At 41.5% G+C, this 21,499-nt stretch overlaps 2 protein-coding genes across 2 annotated transcripts in view; one reads left to right on the top strand and one right to left on the bottom strand.

Annotated features, from left to right (window-relative positions):
• LOC125236514 (flotillin-2) overlaps positions 1-21,499 on the bottom strand; it is a 490,988-nt gene that overhangs the window by 172,979 nt on the left and 296,510 nt on the right.
• Positions 19,587-21,499, top strand: part of LOC125236517 — a 39,757-nt gene continuing 37,844 nt past the window's right edge. The window contains exon 1 of the mRNA XM_048143340.1: positions 19,587-19,688. The gene's annotated coding sequence lies outside the window, so the exon portion shown is untranslated. The remainder of the gene's footprint in view (positions 19,689-21,499) is intronic.

A 21,499-nucleotide genomic window follows, 5' to 3' on the forward strand; every position in this document is an offset into this window, starting at 1 on the left:
CTTCACAACCCCGAGTTACTGAGGTCTATAGTGGAAAAGTTAACGCCCATATTAAAAAGTAAGTGGTACGACTACGCCGCGAGTGATGAAGACACGCCGGAACTTAAGAAGATAGCCGACTTCCTCAACAACGAAGCCGACAAGTGCACGCCCTATGCCCCGCCCGAGACCATAGCGGAGCCCAAGGAAGCACGAGCCACGAAAAAGAAGCCCGAGCGTACCTGCGTAGCCGTCGCCGAAGTGAAGAAAACAAAAGAAGAAAAGTTACCCTGTCCAGTGTGTGACCAGTCCGCCCATCAACTGCCGACGTGCCCGCAATTCACTAAGCTGGGCACGAACGAGCGGTGGGAAATAGCGAAGAAACACAATATGTGCTATCGGTGCCTCGTCAGCAAACATCGCCGCTTCGTCTGCCGAGCCAAGCCCTGCGGTCATCAAGGCTGCGCTATGCGTCACCACAAGCTGCTTCACCACGAGAAGGCCCCGACAGACACCGTCGCCGCCTCGAACGAGCCGACGCAGCCCCGCAAGTCCGACGAGGTCGTGGCCATAGCCGTCAAGCAAGCCGTACACGCCGCGACCCGGGCGAGCCGCGCCTACCTCAAGATGGCGCCAGTACTACTCCGGGGGCCGCACACGGAAGTGGCTACGTTCGCGCTCCTAGACGAAGGCAGTACAGTGACTATCATCGACTCTGCGATCGCCGCCGCCCTCAACCTTGACGGGCCCACCGAACCTATGTGGGTCCAAGGCGTGGGCGGGAACGAGATGGCGTACGAGAAGAGCAAGAGAGTGGATGTCCGCATACGCAACAAACACGGAGGGGACGAGCAGCTAGTGACGAACGCGCACACAGTCGGGCGCCTTGACTTCACCACTCAAACGATCAGCGAGCGAGAGATAGACGACTGTGAACATCTGCGGGATATCAAGCACCTGTTGACATATGAAGACGCTACACCGGGAATACTGCTCGGACAAGACAACTGGGAACTCGTTGTGTCGCGCAAGTTGAAAAAAGGACGGCGCGATCAGCCAGTAGCATCTAAAACGCTACTAGGTTGGGTACTACACGGTTGTCGCCACTCACAAGCGATACCCGTAGCCCACTGCTGCGCACACCTTACGCGCATACAGCCCGGCGGGAACATCGAGAACGAGATGAAGAACTTCTTTGCGCTCGAATCACTCTCGATCGAGCCGAGGAAGCCCCGTAGTGATCCCGAACAGCAAGCCTTGAAAACGCTAGAAGAGAAAAGCCGACGCCTCCCAGACGGGCGCTTCGAGACCGGCCTGCTGTGGCGACAGGAAGACATCAACATACCTGACAACCGCGCCGACGCCCTCAAACGCCTACACACACTAGAGAAGAAGCTGGATCGCGACGCGGACTTGAAGAAGCAGTACACCGAACGAGTTGACAACCTGCTTGTGTCCGCCTACGCCGAGCTCGCGCCGACACCGAGCAGCGGGAAAACCTGGTACCTGCCCCACTTCGCAGTGCGCAACCCGGAGAAGCCGAAGATAAGGTTAGTCCACGACGCCGCGGCCACCTCACACGGCCGCAGCCTCAACGACATGCTTCTCGCGGGCCCCGATCTCCTGCAGTCGCTGCCCGGCGTTATCATGCGCTTCCGTCAATACGGCGTGGCGGTATCAGCGGACATAAAGGAAATGTTTATGCAAATAAAAATAAGAGAAGAGGACCGCGACGCGCTGCGCTTCCTGTGGCGAGGCGATCGACGCGAAGGCGGCCCGACAGAATATCGCATGACATCAGTCATCTTCGGCGCCTCTTCATCCCCTGCACGGCGCTGTATATAAAGAATAGGAACGCACGCGAGCACGCGGCCCGCCACCCAGAGGCCGCGCGGGCGATCGAGCGAAATCATTATATGGATGACTACCTGCAGAGCTTCCCCAGCATAGAAGAGGCGAAGAGAGTGTCGAGCGAAGTGAACCACGTACACAAGAAAGCTCGCTTCGAGCTGCGCGGCTGGGCTACGAACGAACCCGAGGTCATCGGCAAGAAAGAGCGAGAGGGCGTCACCGTCTCTATCGGCGGGAGCGAGATAGAGAAAACACTCGGCCTACTGTGGGACACGCGAGAGGATAGCATTCGTTTCAAACTCAATACGAGACGAGCGCCGCCAGAAGTGATCAAAGGTCAACGCCCCCCTACGAAAAGAGAGGCCCTCAGCATCATCATGTCAATATTCGACCCGCTGGGCCTCATCTCACCAGTGACGACGCCCGCGAAGAGGATCATGCAAGACACGTGGCGCTACACTACGGCCTGGGACGAAGAAATACCAGAAGAGCTGCGTGAACGCTGGGGAAATTGGCTGCAACATCTGCGCGACCTAGGTGACCTATCGATACCTAGATGCTACGATACCGCGCCCGCGCCCAAGTACGAGCTACATACCTTCGTCGATGCGAGTGAAGAAGCCTACGCCGCCGCTGTATACTGGCGCATGACCCGAGCTGACGGCACAACAAAGGTCGCTCTAGCCGCCGCCAAGAGCAGAGTCACGCCCACGCGCCTCGTCTCGATACCCAGACTTGAGCTCCAAGCGGCCGTCCTGGGCGTGCGACTCGCCGAGGCCGTCGGGAACGAGCACGACTTCGAGATCGACAGTAGAACATACTGGAGTGACGCGCGCACGGCCCTAGCATGGATACGCTCAGAACCCCGCACTTACAAGTCATTCGTCGCGCACCGCCTGGCCGAAATCGAAGATTACACGAAAAAAGACGAATGGCGATGGGTACCGTCAGCACACAACGTGGCCGACGACGCGACACGCGCCGCGCCGAGCGACTTCGACACCCGACACAGATGGTTCACCGGGCCGGCCTTCCTATACGAACCGGAGGAGGCCTGGCCGCAAGAAAACAAGATGAAAATCGAGCCAACAGGGGAAGAGAAAGAAGTCTGCTGCTCTGTCGCGACGCCGAGAAAAAGCCGCGCGGCCGTGCCCGCCATCGAAAACTTCTCGAAGTGGACAAGCCTATTACGCACGGCCGCACGGGTGCTGCAGTTCATCGACCTCTTGCGCGAACGACAAAAAGTCGCGCTTCACTCGCGACACAGTGCATCGCCGCGGCGCGAAGGAAAAGGACGCGCGCAAACAAGGACGGCGACAGCACCTGGGGAAAACGAGACAAGCGCGCTCCCGTCGTACCCAAGACGGTCGAGAATAGCCGGAGGAGAAAATACATAATACTAGAAGCCAGATACCTACTCGCGGCCGAGAAGATACTCGTGCGAACCTCGCAGGAAGATAGCTATGCAAGAGAGAGAAAGCGCATAGCCGAGGGCCTCGCGCCGAACAAGGACGACCGGCTAGCCAAGCTGAGCGTGTATCTCGACGAAGACGACATCATACGACAACGCGGCAGAATAGCGGCCGCCGACGACATAAGCGAAGACGCCGTGCACCCCATAGTGCTGTGTGGTAAACATCACTACACATATCTATATGTTTCCCACGTGCACGAACGGCTACACCACGGGGGCACCGAAACCGTCGTCAACGAGCTTCGCCAACGTGTATACATACCGAAGATAAGACCTGCGGTGAAAAAGGTGATCGCGCGCTGCCCCGAGTGTCGACTACGCAAGGCGAAGCCCGCCGGCCCGCCTACAGGGGACCTACCTGCCGCCCGGCTGGGGCATCACCTGAGGCCCTTCACATACACGGGGCTTGACTACTTCGGCCCGCTTGAAGTGACCGTCGGCCGACACCGAGAGAAGAGATATGTCGCGCTGTTTACCTGTATGACGTCAAGAGCCATACATCTAGAGGTGGCCGCCTCACTAACCACCGACTCGGCCATCAACGCGCTGCGCCGGTTCATCGCTCGCCGCGGCTGCCCCACGGAGCTGTGGAGCGACAACGGGACCGCTTTCAAGGGAGCGAACCGCGAGCTGACGGAGGCCATGAGAGAGGCCGCCCACGCTCGCCGCATCAACTGGCGTTTCCTACCCCCTCCTCACCCTTCATGGCCGGTGTGTGGGAGAGAATGGTGAGATCAGTAAAGGAAGCCCTGAAGACCACGCTGCACGAGCGATGCCCGAGCGATGAGACACTACACACCCTGATGGCGGAGGTCGAGGCTACAGTCAACTCGCGACCCTTGACCTATGTCGCGACCGACCCAGAGGACCCGCCCGCGCTCACTCCGAACATGATCCTGCTCGGGCCAGACTGCCACTCCCCAGCCCCGGGAGACTTCAAGGACAGCGATGAGAGCGCGCGGCAACACTGGAGGCGCGCCCAATACCTGGCCGACACCTTCTGGCGCCGATGGGTGCGCGAGTACGCCCTCTACTTCAACACCGGCGGGAGCCCCGCGGCGAGGGCGTCGAACCAGCCGTCGGCGACGTCGTCATAGTGTGCGATAACAACCTCCCACGCAACACATGGCCGCGAGGGAGAGTGACACAGACGTATCCAGGCAAGGACGGAGTAGTACGAGTCGTCGACGTCACCACGAGCCGCGGTCACGTCCTGCGCCGGCCCACCAAGAAGATCGTCGTTCTACCAGTAGGATCGCACGGCGACGGCGGGAGAAATGTGAACGACGCAGGAGACGTCATTTAAATAAGTTCAAAATTGTAAATTAATTGATAACTTAGCTTAAGTAATTCTGAAAATAAATGGTTGATCTCTGCTTACATTCATTTAAGAGGCGGGCCTCAGGTCGCCTAGGCGGCCTGAGCCCCGACCTAGAATCTTATAAGATTCAAATTAGAATAAGAAAAATCGATTGCATAAGAATAAATAAAACAAATCAGTGTAGTAGTAATAAAGTTTATTAAAATAAAGACAAGTTCTGAAGGGCTAGGGAGAGCGCATGCGCGCGCAGCCTAGGCGCTAGAAGGGTATGCACGCGGGGGGCGCGATCGGCCGGGATTCGGCTATAAAACCGAGCCCCGATCGCGCTCCGGCGTCAGTTTGTTCGAGCCGCGCCAGAAGAAAGAACCCTCCCGAGCCCTCCGGAACTAGAAGAAAGGAAGCAGTGTGTTATTGCCCGTCCTGCTCTCACCCCTATGACCCGATCAGCTGATCGGCGAAAACAGCTGATCGCCTTTCGATACCTACAGTCCACATATCTACGTACGATCTCATTCGTATCTAGGGCCGAACACTCACAACAAAAATATACATATCTAAAACACTAACGAAACATTTTGCACAAATAATGCATCTTTCTATTTTATTTTAATATTTTTCCGTACTTTTTATACCCAGCCGCCTCTTTTAGTGACATCGCGCTCTCACTTACTCCCATACGAATAGACAGTGTTCGCTAGCGTCAAGGCCAATGGGTGTTGTCAGCATCTTAAGAAATGTAGAAGGAGTCATACTTGCATTTATAGATTGAAAATAAGAGATGGTAGACAAACACAACTATTACGAGTGTATTCTTTTTTGACGCGTCTTAAAAGTGTCCTAAGAAGCTTAGTAGGTATCATTGTATTCATTGTCCTATCATTCGCCATCCGAAAGTATCAGGTCAGCGACTTAGTGAAAGTTTCACATTTTAAGCAGATGCGAGCGCCATCTATTGAAATACCAGTGAACCATGTTGCAAAAAGCCAATTCTGAAGAACGCTGGTAGTACCTAAACTGATGTGCCAAGTGATGGTAACAGTTCGTAAAAGATGGCGCTTAATTTCAACTTATAATATTTAGTATGTAAACATATAATTTAATAAAGTAGTTTTATAGCGTTATAAAGCAAAAACAGGCTACATGTTGGCACATACTTGAATATGAATTTACAGGTTAAATACAGTCACCGGCAATAACATCGTACAGTCAACCAATTGGATTGTATCAGGTTATTTACCTGTTGATATGTTGTTGGCCGTGTGGTGACGGGTTAAGAATTTCACCACCCCCTTTCTTCCCGTGGGTGTCGTAGAAAGCGACTGTGGGATATGGGTTAAATTGTGGCGTACCTAGGCGAGAGGCTGGCAACCTGTCACTGCAATGTCACAGTTTCGTTTTCTATCAACCCCTTATTTGCCAAGAGTGGCACTGAAACTTGAGTAGTTTCATGTGCTCTGCCTACCCCTTCATGGGATACAGGCGTGATTGTATGTATGTATGTATGTATGTGATATAAACAATATTCAGAGCTATAACAGTTATAAGCCAGTAGCAAAATGTAGATGATGGCGTACAAAGTGTGTAAACAGGAAGATATCTTAAGGAAAGGATACGTCCCGATAATAAAATTAGTGTTACACGAGCCTACTTTCATAACATAATTCATAATTATGAATACATAACTGATCATGTTTATTTATTACACCCTCACAGCGATGACTTGCAGGCTGTTGACAGGTTACGCTTCGGATTTGACCAGTTTAGTGTTTCTTTAACAATTTATTAGATAATCTAAAATGTTGCAATTTATCGTGCTAAATTCGTCGTATCTCGTTGTGACCAATCATTCAAAAAATAGTCTTAAAGAGTTAAATATAAAGCTCATAAAGGAAGCTAGTGAAAGTGTAAGGAGCCACAAAAAGTAAACAAAGCACTAGATGCGGCGCGTAATCAGGGTATGTAGCAAAATGCACAAACGCTCATAATATACCTAGTTATCGTAGTTAGCTATCTCTATCGCTCTTTCGTATTGGTGCGACAGAGCTTGCGGTTTGATCGGCATCTAGCGTCAATGGTTATCATTTCGGCTAGGCCTGCTGGTGCAGGTATGTTCTATAGATTGTGTCATTAAGGATGTCGCGTGCTATGACTCGTACTGCCATATTATTAAGGGTAGTATATGACAAATCTGCACGTCAACGAGAATGACACGAGTTGTAGTGAAAATGAAATGACTTCCATAATCATAAAGTAATCAAAATCATCAAGTTTCCAGCGGGAAGGAAGTGATGAGGTGAACTACGGGTTATTAGAATATTAACAGAAGTACAGACAAGTGCCATATAAAAATTACATTTAAGTATAAACGTATAATAAATGCAGAATTGCAGATTTGGCTTAACGCTCTTCTATTTGCAATGATTTCAAATATTTTAGATACAAACATAAACTCATGCCTGTATACCCAAAAGGGTTAGGCAAAACACAATGAAACTGATCAAGATTCAGTGCCATTCTTAATTAAAATTAATGGGTTGGGTTAAAAAAAACGCAGTTTTTGTGACAGGTAACAAGCCCATCGTCCAAACCATAATCGAACCCACATCCCATAGTCGATTTCTACGATGGGGTGAGGTCACATCTATCAGCATATCAGCAACGAGCCGCATTTTGTGTATGAGAAATCGCTCGATAGTATGAACATGCGTAGGCATGCTTTCATTTTTCCGATGCGTAAGCGTCTTCAGACACTGGGTCGAATCCTGGTAACGGTATTTATTTGTATAGTAGTTAATCGCAGACACTCAGTGTCGGAAATTTAACTGCGCTGTCAAATCTGAAGAAGCCGGTTCAAATCTTCCTCAACAAAAGCACAGCCTGACAGAATCCTCATTTCTTCAGCAGTTCGTGGTGATAAATAAACATAAAACAGCCTACTTCTCTAGAATGGTTTATGTGCATTACTGTTGGAATACTAATACAACTAACTAACTTAGTTTCGGAGGAAGCTTAAGGGTATTTATTTGTATAGTAGTTAATCGCAAACACTCAGTGTCGGAAATTTAACTGCGCTGTCAAATCTGAAGAAGCCGGTTCAAATCTTCCTCAACAAAAGCACAGCCTGACAGAATCCTCATTTTTTCAGCAGTTCGTGGTGCAATGAACATAAAACAGCCTACTTCTCTAGAATGGTTTATATGCATTACTGTAGCAGCAATACGGCAGCAGCGTTAGGTAACACCGCACAATACATCTGCTTAGGCAGCGTTTTATCAACTTCTCGGTTTATGGGGTCACATTATGCAACAATAATACTTAGTACGACTCTGTAACATTAGAAGTTGACACAACTTAGGCGCATCTCCGTAATTTAGATTTCGACGTAAGGCGGCCTTTCAATTATCTGTCACGTTTTACTTCTAACGGTGGTGTTACAGGGGCAACACAATTGCCAGCAATTCACATACCATTGCCGCGTTAGTTCAATACGCACCAACTAACTATGGAGCAAACGCGGCAATTCGCGCGACACTATCATCAAAAACCGTTTCAGCTGGCACATAACAAACGTTTAAATTTAACATTTAAAATTTTTCCACAGAATGATTTGAACATTTTATTTTGAAGTTACGCATTTTAATAAATAAAATAAAATTTACAAGGCCTTCATGAGTGTGTTTCATCACCAACAATTATACACATACACATACTCGTAATTCATATGGTTATGATGTTGAAAGAGAAAAGATGGCATTGTTGGCAACCTTCACCAAAATTATTAAATTTAATTGCATGAAATAAAATCAGAAGTAAGGTTATGGTAAGGTCATTTCAGTCTAAAAGAATATAGTGTTTTATATTACAAGAGCTACACGAGTTTAATAACCACCGTTACCATTCTACCATCCGCATCTTAGACACACGGCCGGTTTCCATCATCACTTGGTAGGTATTCCGCGAATGCGCACGAAGCGCTTTGCTTCTTCTTTTTTTATGCGCACTGCCAAGGAGTCCTTGCTTTATTTCGGAAACCGACAAGCTAGAAATCAAGGGTAAACTGGCATCTTCTGGGCAGCTCACTCCATCGTAGGTCACGTCTTTGTCTTTAGCTAGTCTGTGGCCAAAAGTAAGCCCATTTATAATAAGTAATAAAAAAAGTAATCACGCAAAAACGTTGGTTGTCACAGAAAGGGTTGTAATATTGTGCAATATGTCTTAAGGCAGAGCTTCACAGTTTAACTAGTCGCAAGAACACAAGAGGAAATATTGTTGGCAAGTTCTTTTGACAAATGTCTTTCATACATTACAGACATTGAAAGGTAAGTGGGTATGTAGGTGGTTCAACGGTCACCGCATGAACGCAAACGTTTCATGTTACTAAGTGCTTCCTAAGTTACGTACATTATCATGTAGACATGTATTGTGTGTATGAAATCTACACTACAGTTAATAACATACTGAGCGAGGAAAAAAAACGTGTTAAAGTTACGAATTGATATATACCTCTATATTGCAAGTTACTATTGTAATTATATTAGGCAGTACTACTGGCTAACACAGGAAGGAGTCTTTAGAGGAGCCATACTCGCCTTACAAAGATACAAACATATACGGGTTAAAATATTACATATAAAGTTATAAAGTACCTATCGGTACTTTAAAATGTTTGTACTTCGCACTGGTAGACTCTATATTGGGATATGCTCTTGATTGTTATGGTCTCACATTTAAAACCTATATAGATAAATTAGAGTCACTGCAGATTAGGTTTTTAAAACTACTTGTCCCCAAAAAAATTAAAAACATGTGTAAAAACGACTACCGAAAACTATTTAAAATATGTAAAATACTCCCGATTAGTCACAGGAGCACGACCTGTGTGGGGCTCCACACTCATATGGCACCAGATCGGTGTCCACGGGTAAATATGAAGTGCCTAGAGTTAACAACTATTACGGTGACAGAACTCTAAAAAAGCGTTTACCATACACTCTCAATAGTCTACCTGTGGACATCCGTCTCGAACCAAACAAGCATAAATGAAAGAGAAAATTAAAAATGTATTTATTAAATAGCCTGCCATAGTAACTTGTTCAGTCCTAACTTTAAATTTATTTAGATATTACTTCTGTAACTATTTTTAATAAGATACTCTTATCCTGCAGTCAAACTGTTAAACAGTTTTGCAGGGCCTGTGATAAATTGTAATATTTGTCGACTGTATAATAATTCAATAAATAAAATAAAAAAAACTATAAAGACCCAGCAGACGTTACGAATCACCGCTGAACAAAGTCTGCCGGGTATGATGCGACGTGGGACGCAGTTATGTTATACAAAATTATATACCTACTTGTAAGTCTAGCCCTTCCGAAGTACCTCATTAACTGCCACAGCTGCATAGATAGGGTTGTCTAGGAGACTAATGGTGCTGTAGTACTAAACTAATGATGCTTTCCTGTTTTCCCTTTCAACACTATATGCAAATACGCGTTATATCAACAAGGGAAATTGCTACATCTATTTTATGCACTATCTCTTATTAGCGCTAGTGCTATGATTTATGTAGTTATTAGCAACTGCACTGCTTAGGACTGTTTTCAGGATATTCGTTTCTTGGTTCTGCATACATACATACATATACTCACAACTGTATTCCTAAAAGACGTGGGCAGACCACATGAAAATGCTCAATTTTCAGTGTTATTCTTAGCTTTTAAGGGATTGTAACTCCCAGATTGTAATATATTGCAGTGACAGGTTATTAGCCTGAGTAGCCTGTAGCCCACACCACAATTTAATCCATAACCCATAGTCAAATTCTACATTACACAGGGAGGAAAGTAGGTGGTGAAATTCTTAACCCGTTACCACACGGAGATACTGAGATATGACGACAAAAATTAATCAAAAAATACATTAAAACAGTGTTTCACAATTGATCGAGTTCCGGCATTACTGGAGCACGCGTTAAATTTGCCGTAATGACGGATAATCCTAAATAAGGTCGCTAAATAAATTTCCGGCGCGCGGGTAAACGCTCGAGTTTTACTTTCACCGCGAACGCACCGACTTGCCGCCTCGCGGCGACGAATCTACTCAAAAATTAAACAAATACTTTCACAACAAAGTCAAAAATAGGTATTAAAATTTTAACCACTCTGGAGTCCATAGGAGACGGTAAACGTTTGCCAAAAAGCAATTTGTCATTTAAAAAATATGTGACAATGACAACGGAGTAGACCCTAGATTTTTCTGATTGACGAAATATACCAGCCGAAAGGACCGAACAAATTAGAGCTACTCGTAATTCGATTTAATTTTTCTTTTGGGAGCTACTACTTAGTAAACGAGTAAATTGAAAATCGAATTCGAACGTCATGAGGCAAAACAATATTACTTAAACCAAGTGGTTGCCGATTTATCATAGTTGGCATAGGATTTTGTGGAGCTTATTCAAATTCCGACGATTCGACATAAACTATTGCCACAACGAATGTGTTCGCGCTTAGCAGGCCGCACTCCAGCATGAGCAATACCAGCCTGCGCATACGCTACTCATTACGGTTGCGCAACCTTTTGTGAGCTGCATCTTCGGAGCTCGCTCGCGGACTTAGTAAATTTTATCACGCATTTGTCTGCAAAACCACAAAACTCGCACTTTTAAAAAATCACAATTTCAACATTTATACCTACCTAAAATATCACCAATATCCTTAGTTTAGGTATGTCGCCTCCGTAGTTTTTTATTTTTCTCTTGATCAAGATCTCTAAAAAATTATAGTACCTACATAGTACTTACCTACTGTTAGTAAGTAATTTAGGTTACGGTATTCCTTTTAAAATATTTATTGAAGAAACCTATGCAGTGCTCGATTAAAATTTATACCGTACTTACCTTTTTCTTTCCTTTCCAGTGATATCCAAGTTACATTAAATACTACAATATCATTATAGAAATAAGAAATGCTTTTAAGAATTTATATGACAGCCAAACTCATTATGTCCATCCAAAATTTACGATAGCGATAGACATCGAGATAGATGCAGTCCGTGTATCGTCTGGTTTGTGTAAATAATAAACAAGGCGAGCAATTTGCATTAAAACCACAATATTTCATATCACTTATGTTAATTTGACGGCGAACGATGCTTTTTGCACTCTTGCTGATTTATGGAAACTTTAATTAGCTTTAAACATTTGTATTCACAATGAAGAAAGCAAAATAACTTGAAATTAAAATATTGTAAATATTAGTTCTAATAGATACATTACTTTATTCCTTAAAGAAAAAGACAAGCTGATAAAACTAAGACGTTCGCCAAAAAATACACTAGCTTTCAATACAATAATAAAACAAATAAATAAATATTATATAGGACATTCTTACACAAAGAATAATAAGAAGACTATGCATTTTTTTCGCCAACAATCATATAATACATAAAAATACCGATAGGAAACAACGACAAGGAATTAAGGAGAAGAAATAAATAATTTCAGATAAGAAATAAAAATTGCTTATTAGGTTAGTAAAAACTAATACTAATACAGACTAAAAACATACAATTTAAAATCTTACAAAGCTATACGATACGTTATCAAATGATAGTGTGAAATAAAACCTGTGCATTATGAACTGCATTATGCATTCGAATAATTCATAATTACGTAACAATCGCACAATGTATTGGACAAACCTGATATACAGAAATGTCTACATATTTATGAAGTATAACATTTGCTTGTTACATTGTTCGGAGAGGTGAATAACTGATTGTTCGCCTTACCCCGGAGTAGAGTGTAAATGAATTTCTAAAGTGTCTAAATATCTGAGCAAATAACGTAAATCCAGCAGAAGCCATATTACGAGTATAGAAGACAAGATAACTTAAGTTCTGTAAATGTTACGTTTACGAGTATCAAATATAGGCAACGTTTCCAAAAATACATATTTATGAGGGCACCTTGTTTTGGGAGCATTCCATGATATTAGTCAACCGTTGTCCCGTACAAACGCGAATTTTCTGAAAATTGGTTGGTGTAGAAGGATCTTTATTGTGCAAAATTACGCGCGTTTAACGCCGAAAAAATTTGCAACAAACAAAATAGTAAAATACATAGTACGGGACAGCCCATGGAATGTTCCTACAGATTTTTCGATTTAAAGGTACGGTATTCAACACATATTCAATCTTCTACGCATATTTAGGTACTCGTCTCCCAACTTTCCATGTGGATTTACACAGTGGCCGATAACATTGCGCAAGCGCGTTGACCACGCGTAAGTTCGAACTTCCAAGTCGAACCTGCTTTGGCGACGGGGCGAAGTGCGATGATCCTCTGCCGTGATTGTGAAATTACAATGAATGAAAATGGAACTAGTTGAGAAAATTTGGTAAATTAGTGTTTGTCCATTTTTTTATTATTCTTCCCTTAAGTATCGCAAGAAAAGTTATGTATAATTAATATCATCATTGCTGCTGTCTGCTTCCTCTTTGCGTCTTTTATATTCAATGGCTTATGCCACCTCGTTTTATCTTTGGCAGCGTGGATGGGATTGCAGACCGAAATATTTAAGGCAGCGCATATCTGGTCTGACCAGCGAGTCGGACTCCAATGAGCCTCCTTAACTTATCTAAGATGTCACCCTGTCCTTTTGCGATGTACCCAAAGAACTCGAAACTCAAGCAGGAAAGTGGTGCTGATTCCCATTTACATCTTGAATTGGTCTGTATAGTCGACGTTATCAAAAACAGGGCACACGTTTTTGAAGATTAAAGAACGTAGAAGAAAAAGAACGTTCTTGTCTTTGCACCTACAACTACACTATAGGATAACCAGAACCAGACTTACCCGAAACGCCCAGAAACGCGCTTGACGACTTGAAACTGTAAATTACGGTAAACGGTTACGTTTGAATGCCGCATAACATCAACATAACAATGGTACGTAAACCGACAATACACAATATTGATGAGGACTTCACATGATCACTTATGGAAACATTTCACTTGGTTGTTTGAAGAAGACGTTGAAGAAAATGTTTATGTTGACGATATAAATATTATTTCCTTCTTAACGAAGATAATTCACCACTTTAACTGCACAGAAATTAATATGGTGGAAGTAATAATTCTGAAGTAGCTTGCATATACATGCACCCTTTATTTGTATTATATATTTATTATCCACACCTAATCAATAAAATCGTAATCGTTTGAACGTGTTTTAAAACTCCTTCAAGCCCATAATTGACGAGTATCAAGCAGATCAAGCTGAACCAACTCTAAATAGGTAAATAAACAAAAGGAACAGAAATAAATAAACAGAATTAAATAAAATTATCCCGCATTTTGTAAGCAGGAAACTCAAACAAGCGTGCTAATCAATTACGAGACACACTTGTAGTTCAATTCACCATAAGAGACTGTAGCAAGATCGGTTCTACATCTACCTGTTTTTATTGATTTCCGGGAACTTTAAGGGAATATTCTTCAGGTCAATTACTATTAATTCATCAGAGACTAGTGTCTTAACTCTTACTGTTATCGAGTTATTAAAAAAGAATGGTTCTATACGTGTGGTACGATCTCTATAATTTCGTTGTATTAGTTATTATGACATGTGGCGTCAGATACATTGACACTAACAATCATACAATCAAATAAGTAGTTTTAAAAATGGGAACGAAACTTGTATGGGTAGGTGAGATTTGATCGAACGCGCTGCGGACTCTTAAGCCTTGACGCAATGCACGTAGGAAATAAATCGCACCCACATTGCAGTCCGGACCACTTTGTTGGCCTATCCGTCACATTAGCCAGACCAGCATTTCCTGGTGTGGAAACCCGCTCTGTATACTACTTAAGTCCTGTGTACGAGTAACGGGCCGAGTCTGTCCCGTTGAGATACGGGTGACGTTTAATTAAGTAATTTTATGGGAGAGAAAGAATCTAAACATAACTTTGGAACCACAGAGAAGACCAAATACAACAAAATAACGATTACGGATAATAATAATCGATGAACGAAAAACGATGATAAATAACTAAATAAAAAGAAAAAACCTGAAGTAAACAGGCCAAAGCAAATATTTGCGATCCCTAATACCATACCAGTTGACAATAGAAATTAATATGTGTAAGGAGAGATCGAGTACGTGATTATACTCCTGTTTGTTTTACAAAAGAGAACGGTAATATGACCTTGTTTCTGGACTCAAGGGACATAGTCTAAAAACATAATGGACGAACCGCTGAGATTATTTCCGAAAATATTAATATTATCAAAAAACGATCTTAGTAAACCCTTATTCATTTTTAAATACCTATCCAACAATATATCACACGTTGGGGTTGGAATGAAAAAAAAAATCAGCCCCCACTGTACATGTAGGGGGGGTACCCTAACAAAACATTTTTTTCCATTTTTATTTTTGCACTTTGTTGGCGTGATTGATATACATATTGGTACCAAATTTCAGCTTTCTAGTGCTTACGGTTACTGAGATTATCCGCGGACGGACGGACGGACGGACGGACGGACGGACGGACGGACGGACGGACGGACGGACGGACGGACAGACAGACATGGCGAAACTATAAGGGTTCGTAGTTGACTACGGAACCCTAAAAAGTAGCGACTAAATTCTAGCTATTTCCAAGACCGTGGTGGAAACGAAACCACCGTTTAAGTGAATAGTTGCCGTAAGAAGAAAAGTGTCGTCCAATCTCTGAAGTTTTACTTAAAGTGCGTAATCATTTGATACAAGTATTGAATTGAATTTACGGTGAATTTATAGTGCAAATTTTATTGGAGGTAGAAAAGCCGACGTGGAAGCCAATCCCAGTTATGTTCGAAAATCATTTTATTTGTGCTCCTGTTTACAAATCGAAACGGATTGACGAAAATGCGTTAATATCGAGGTTTCAATGGGAAGAAGGAGCACGAGAATAATAGAAGCAGAAGCAGTCCATCCACTGAAGGCTTATCACATTTTAAATAAAATTCCTGAGAACTTATTTCATCGCATTCATGATTGTATTTGATGTGATATCTGGTAAACCTCCAATATTTTCAAGTAAATGAAACAAGTTTTTTTAACGTATATTATAATTAAACGTTATTATAGCTAGTTTGTTTTTATTTTACAATAAACCCTGTACCCTGCAATGATATTTATAATACCTATAGTTAGCCTATGAAAATGACAGGATAGCCGTGAACTGATCAACTATTTCAAAACCCAATGATTTATTTATATATCTATGACACATAGTTTAGCATCCGATCGCGATTATATATGCAAAATCAATTTTAAACGAAGATTGGTATTCTATGTATATAAGTATTTATATATTATATATATCGTTGTCTGAGTACCTGCAACACAAGCCTTCTTGAGCTTACCGTGGGACTCAGTCAATCTGTGTAAGAATGTCCTATATTTTTTTTTTTTTTTTATTGGTGCATGGCGCTTTATGACATAATACTTTGCTAAAATTGTTTTCATAACGCAAATACTTCTGTCTCGTGACTGGATCCTTAAGGAATAGTATAACTCTATATGGTGGAAAAGAAATATGGCTGTTCACATTATATCTCTGCATAAGCTGACACTGTGAAGAATCCAAGACCCTATACAAGCGACGAAAAACCTAGAACTGTCTGCTTCTGCAGACACTAATATTTTAGAAGCGCTAGTTGTCCGTTTTTTTTTTTTCGATTCCATCGTCTCGTACCAAGAAATAAACGCAACCAATAAAACAATTATCCAAGTTATGTTTTGGTAATTCGTTTAATGAAGATTGCGACAAACGCTTGAAGGATAACACAAACATATGTATTACGCAATTTACGCATGACCGGCATGACCAAATGGGACCATGAATTACAATTTATATGTTTTTTATTTAATAATAAATATAAAATAATGTGATTCCTCTTAGACAATACGAAAACTCAATTGTCGCTTTAATTTTAAACGTTTCACTCAGTAAACACTGTCATAGAAGATTTAAGAAATTAACCTTTATGACATGGTCATTGATTTACCTCTATGAAATTGGCCGACTGTATTTAAACTTCATATTTTCTGTATTTATCGTAACAAATGGAGATTTATGATCATGAAATCACAATAATGACCTCATCTGGTAACGACCTATATTCACGAGGAACCAAAGAAGAAGTGATGACACCATGAAAAAAGGTTCATCATATACATGTTTCAAATATAAAAGTGCAAGGTTTTTCCAAGACTACAAACGACTTGCTGCTAGCTCGTGCCTAATGTCAATATAATCAGTTTCCAACAAATCTGTACAGTTTACAACCGTGAACGAATTGCACGTCTCACGCAAGGAATCACTTTTCGAGATACGAATCTGTTTTATGAACGTACGCACTTGATCAGAATCTGCAGAATTGCTTCGCTTTCTATCTATAGGCGAACATTATTTCTGGTTAGGGGGCTAATCAAAGTGACAATCGTTAATAGAAAACGCCAATCGAATCTAAAGTTATATATGGAGACAGTCAACGAGTTCGCAGGTGTACAATTTTCTTCTTGGCTATCCTTAGTGGCAACCCACACTCAGGCGACGCATGTCTTAAGACGCGGAACGGACGTCAGCGCCGCGTCGCTTGAGTGTAACTTAAAAAACGTCTCCTCGGTACATTTTGTATAGGAAGGACGCGCAAGGGACGTCGCTTGGCGCGCTCCAGGCGACGCGGCGCGCGCCAAGCGACGCGTCGCCTGGGGGCGCGTCTTACGCCGTGTCTTGCGTGGGCGACGGTCGCGCGACCGTCGCCGTCGCGTCTCATACTTCCATATCGATAAGGTTTGATTTCGTATGCGTCGCATCGCCGTCGCCCACGCAAGACACGGCGTTATGTCCTTCCTATACAAAATGTACTGAGGAGACGTTTTTTAAATTACATTCGGGCGGCGTGGCATTGACGTCCGTTCCGCGTCTCAGGACATGCGTCGCCTGTGTGTGGATGGTCCCCTAGGTTGTGGACAGTAGCCGAGAGTGCCTTTAGTGCCTAGGTCATTGACATGAGTCACATCACATATGCGTATTATTTGATATTTCCTTTTATTTATTGGTGTTAATTGTCACTTTTCAACTTACGCACTGTACGCACCTGATTATAATCTTCAGAATTCTTCGCTTTCTGTATAAGCGCATTTATAGTAAAACCTACTTATTTCTGGTCCTAATCAAATTGAGAATCAATAATGGAAAACGTTATTGTAAAATAAAATAATGTATGAAAACCGAAATAATCTTGACTTTTTGTTTTGTATATATCATCATCAGAGGGCGGAATTGCTCATGGCAAAAATCAAACGTCAATAGAGTTGGAACATTAAATTTTATAGACATAATAGTCATCACAAAATATGTTTGCGTTTTCTTTTTGTTTGTCGATGAACGTTTGTCTTATTAATAAGGATTTAGTTTCGGTTGTAAAACCTACCAAGAAAATTCACTCAATTTGTCCTCTTATTTGTGTGTTAATTGATACTTTTTACGCTAATCCAAAAAATCGACCTTTGATTAAAATCCTCTTCTATTCCTTTTCTTTATAATGGAAAACAAAGAAGCTCTTAATATTTTAGCAACATTACGAGCTACGAGTAACGCTACTGTGACAAAGATATATGACCGACTAGGTATTGAGTGCACTACGAAAAATGAATATAATGTACCTAGTCTAAAAAATAAATTAAATTAAATGCAGTCACGTGCAGACATCATAATTACTACAATAACGAGGTGTTAATTACTTAATAATTATTTTTATAATTATCATCTACTTTCAGTCAAATTAAGCTGCATAATGATTGATGCTGTAACACGAAAAGTAGAGTCAGACCAAGCTAAAATGACAATTATTTTCAGACCACAGATTTACTTGCATTGCATTATATCTTACTTCTATCAAATTATGACGTTTACATAACACTAGCAAAGTCAGCCCTATGAAATAATTATAAATAAATTTTTTTATTCTGCAAGTATTCGTAGAACACAAGGGCTCTTTTACAAGTAAATATAGCACAATACATGAAATACACATTCGTTTATATAATACGAAAAACATTCAGATATAAATACAATAAGTACCTGGGTAAACTTTAGCGTTAAACCCAAAAATAAAAGTTATTGATGTAAATACATGTTTATATTTTTTATTTCAGCTAAATCAACGTCAAGTCATAGCAATAAACCGCGGGTCAACGGGAGTCACCCGTTGACCACGAACGCTGTAAAGTGTTCGAAACGTCGGGATGAATTGTAAATTCATTGTACGCGATTTAATTCGTTTCCATAGTTTTATTTTATGAGTAACTATCGCGGTAACCGAAGACAATATTAGTAAGTTTAATCAATAAATTGAAAAATAAGCTTAGAAATCTAGATTCTCAACCAGTTGCTAATAAATTATATATAATATTGTGTTAACTTGTTTATGGGTGTGATACAACAATTTAAAATAGAATGTGCTAAATTTTATGCATGGATAATTTATTTTGATTTTGACTACCAGCAAGCTTCTTCCAATTTATTTTGTTTATGTTTTTTTTTTCAATATGTATGGAGCTATTAAGTCATATTCTTCTTTTTATGAGACGGGTACACGAGCAGACGAATCGGTTGATCGATCACCGGCGCTAGTTATATAAATTAAGTTAATAAATTGGAAGAAGCTTATGCATAAACCACAATAACATTTGAAAAAAAAAATAAGATAGCTGAATGTCACATGTTATCTATGTTAAAAGCGCCAAAAAAAGATTCTAATATAACTTATATTTTCAAATGTTATTGTGGTTTATGCATTTCGCAACTTGAAAAGGTCGCATGCGCCATCAAGGGTTGGTAGTAGGAGAGACGGCGGGCTGCGCGCGCGCAGTGGTGAGCCATCGCCAGCGCGAGCGCCGGTCGCCGCGCGTTTTCGATCTCCGCAGGTGAAAATATGTGCATGCGTTCTATTTGTTGACCACTATACCACTGTTTTTGAGGATTGACCTGAGCTTGATTTTACTGGTGAGTATTTTAAGTCATAAACACTTCGGGTGTGGGAATGATTTTGCGGTAATGAGTAATGACTTTGTTTATATTCATTGACGAACTACGAATTGAAAAAATGCACTTAGCTGGCTTAGAAATGTTAAAAATTAAATAGCGTCGGATATTAGTTTCCACTTATTTCTTGACTTTTTTAAATCTGCCATAAATCCGCCATATATGTATGGAATGAACATAAATAAGTATAATAGAAATAGAATCTTCATGTAATAACTTAAAATAATCATGATTAGACAATTTCGCACGTGAGTTTTAAATAGGCGCGAGATTATTTAATACTTGTAAGAAAATGTATGAAGTATACTTCCGGATGACTGAGTGTTACATACTTATGGACTGATAGTTTTGATAACGGAAAAATAGGACGTATGACATAAATAGTACTTACCAGGCAGATAAATTACTATTATTTAGATTCACTGATTCATTTTCAATCAAACTGTGTTATATTAAAAATGTTAATATTTTATCCTCATCCTCTTCATCTATGAAACCAAATTAATTGGTATAGACACAACATATTAAATTAGATAATAACTGTTATGAACCACTTTAGAGTTGAATATTAATTCGATTGATTCAGTTTCTCCATTAGAAATGTCTATTTTTGAAGATCCTTGGACCCATAAACAAAACTAGTAAAACAAGACCATTTAATTTATATTTTCAAAAACAAGTATACATAAATTAAGACAAAAAAATATTTGTCTAATTATTAAATATACAAAACTATAAAAAGTTGAATGGACAACACAACATCCAATAAAAGGACACATTTGAATAACCATAATAATATTTTACAGTAGGCATGTTGAAATAGAGAAGTATGTTAATTTCGCATGTTAAGTAACCCAAGAACATACAGCCATAATCATATTGAATGTGCTACTTAAGTCTCATCTATTTATATCCGCCTTTTTTGCCTACTGTTTTTTAGACTATAGATATTATGCCCCTTGTCAGCTTTGTGGCAAATGGCAATGTATGCCGCTCTCGCATCTGTGTGTTTAGACACGAAAAGCGATGTTTCCCGCATATTGCTCCAAAGGTAATCTGAAATACTTAGACCCTACGGTCAGTAGTCTCAAAATACTTTGTGTCCCACTGCTGGGCTAAGACTTTCTCTGTTCTCCGTGTTTTAGTATTCGATTTCGTAATAAAGACCCTAATAAGTCTAATCTTAACATGTTCTTAAAAAATGACATAAAAATATTGTAGATTTATTGACAGGAAGGACAAACCAACTTGGTTCAAAAATGTAATGCGTAACTGGGTCGTTTCTGATAAGAGTTCAGATGGACACACGGCCGACCAAGATCTATGCAATAGATAAAAGTACTACAATGGTTAAAATTCATTAACAAACACACAAACTGTTTAGTTTCGAAACCAATAAACATCTGATCGTCACACCTGTGCTCAAAAATGATACGTTACACATTGAACACTTGGCAAAGGCTTATTAAAATGAATGTTATTTAATAACTAGGTACGCCGAGCGCACTCGACAACGCACTTCCTGATTACGAAGATTACGCCGTTAGGCGAGTTATCGTACGAGTAGTGGCGTTGTTAGGGTTCCGTACCAATAGCCAATAGGGCCCCCTCACATCTAGCGTCTCGCGAGCGTAGCGTCGAACCAACTGTATGAAAAAGACGCTGCCTCCAGCCGCCTAACCCTTGGGCTTATATTAGGATCACTTTCTTGTCCTTCGGTTCTGTCCCTCCGATTGACTGTCACTGTCACGGCCCTTTGTATCAGGGCATAG

This window comes from Leguminivora glycinivorella, chromosome 19 (assembly GCF_023078275.1).
Source record: "Leguminivora glycinivorella isolate SPB_JAAS2020 chromosome 19, LegGlyc_1.1, whole genome shotgun sequence".
In the NCBI taxonomy this organism is placed as follows: domain Eukaryota; kingdom Metazoa; phylum Arthropoda; class Insecta; order Lepidoptera; family Tortricidae; genus Leguminivora; species Leguminivora glycinivorella.